This window comes from Elephantulus edwardii, unplaced genomic scaffold, assembly GCF_000299155.1.
Source record: "Elephantulus edwardii isolate Elephantulus edwardi_28Jun2011 unplaced genomic scaffold, EleEdw1.0 scaffold00641, whole genome shotgun sequence".
Classification (NCBI taxonomy): domain Eukaryota; kingdom Metazoa; phylum Chordata; class Mammalia; order Macroscelidea; family Macroscelididae; genus Elephantulus; species Elephantulus edwardii.
This window is the reverse complement of record NW_006400391.1, coordinates 5,257-7,501: the sequence shown is the minus strand read 5'-3', so window position 1 is coordinate 7,501 and position 2,245 is coordinate 5,257.

Genomic DNA, 2,245 nt, shown 5'->3' with positions numbered 1-2,245 from the left:
ATTCCTTCTGAAAATCATGGTGTATGTAGCTCATGTGGTTTACATCTTTCCAGGCCTGCTTTGCAGTCAAATCCCGTGTGGTACGAATTTGCTGCCAGATTTGATACCTGTAGTAAACGGTACATCTTTCTGTGAAACACAATCAGTACCAAGAGTGCATGAGACCTTGGGAAAAATTTCTAGGAATGACGGAAGAAGCACTTCTGGAAGTCCCATGTGATACGAATATCACCTAAATTTTGTACAGAGCAGAACATCACTACAGTAAACCGTTCATTGTTCAGCAAGACACAGATTACAGAGAAAGAGATTTCCACCAGAGTGTCATTCGAGGGCTTCAGTAACTAAGTTGATGCGCTTTGCGAACAAAACCATGTATACGTGTTCAAGTGCACTTTGGTTCAGATTTGCTATGTTTCTTTCAAGGAGACAACACAGATTACTCTAAATTTCGTGTGACACACCTGAGGGTATTTGAGACAAAACCTTTCCTTCCTTTTAAAATTCCACGTGTAAGTATCTCATGAGATTTACATCTTTCCAGGATGGCTTTGCATTCAAATCCCGTGTGGTACGAATTTGCTGCTAGATTTGATACCTGCTGTAGAAAATGGTACATCTTTCTGTGAAATACACTTAGTACGAAGTGAGAATGAGATCCATGGAATACTTTTTAAGACCGAAGGGAGAAAGACGTCCTGAAATTCCGTGTGATACGAATAACACCAAAATTTCCTTCGCAGGAGACTATCACTACAATACACCGTTTATTGTTCAGCAAGACGGAGATTACAGAGAGAGACATTTTCAGTAGGATGTGTCATTCGAGGGCTTCAGTAATTAAGGGTATGTGCTTTGTGAACACAACGTTGCATTCGTGTTTAAGTGCACTTTGGTCCTGAATTGCTATGTTTCCTTCGAGTAGACAACACAGATTACTGTAAATTCTGTGTGACGCACACTAGGGTTTTGGCGACCAAAGCGTTCATTCCTTCTGAAAATCATAGTGTATGTAGCTCATGTGGTTTACATCTTTCCAGGCCTGCTTTGCAGTCAAATCTCGTGTGGTACGAATTTGCTGCCAGATTTGATACCTGCAGTAGTAAACGGTACATCTTTCTGTGAAATAAAATCAGTACCAAGAGTGCATGAGACCTTGGGAAAAATTTCTAGGAACGACAGAAGAAGCACTTCTGGAAGTCCCATGTGATTGGAATAATCACCCAAATTTCGTACACAGAAGAACATCACTACAATAAACCGTTCATTGTTCAGCAAGACACAGATTACAGAGAAAGAGATTTCCAACAGAGTGTCATTCAAGGGCTCAAGGGCTTTAGTAACTAAGTTGATACACTTTGCGAACAAAACGTTGTATACGTGTTCAAGTTCACTTTGGTCCTGAATTGCTGTTTCCTTCAAGGAGACAACACAGATAATTGTAAATTCCGTGTGACAAACACAAGGGTATTTGAGACCAAACCTTTCCTTCCTTTTCAAACTCCAAGTGTACGTATCTCACGCGTTTTACATCTTTCCAGGATTGCTTTGCAGTCAAATCCCGTGTGGTACGAATTTGCTGCCAGATTTGATACCTGATGTAGTAAACAGTACATTTCTCTGTGGAACACACTTAATACAAAATGTGGATGAGATCTTTGGCAAAAATGTCGAGGAACGGTGGAAGAAACATTTCTGGAAATCCCATGTGATACGAATATCACCTAAATTTCCTATCCAGCAGAACATCACTACAGTAAAGCGTACATTGTTCAACATGACGCAGGTTACAGAGAAAGACGTTTCCAACACGGTGTGTCAATCGTGGGCTTCCGGAACTAAGGGGAGGTAACAAAGGGGATGCGCTTTTCTAACACAACGTTGCATGCATGTTTATGTGCATTTTGGTCCTGAATTGCTATGTTTCCTTCAAGGGGAAAACAGATTACTCTAAACTCCGTGTGACACACATGAGGGTTTTGGACATCAAGCCTTCCATTCCTTCTGAAACTCATAATGTATGTATCTCTTAAGGATTACATCTTTCCAGGCCTGATTTGCTGTTAAATCACGCGTGGTACGAATTAGTTGCTAGATTTAGTACCTGCCGTAGTAAAAGGTACATCTTTCCGTGAAACATACTTAGTACATATAATTCATGAGAACCTTCGGAAAAATTTCTGAAACGCAGGAAGAAGCACCTCTGGAATCCCCTGTGGTTCGAATATCACCTACATTTCCTACA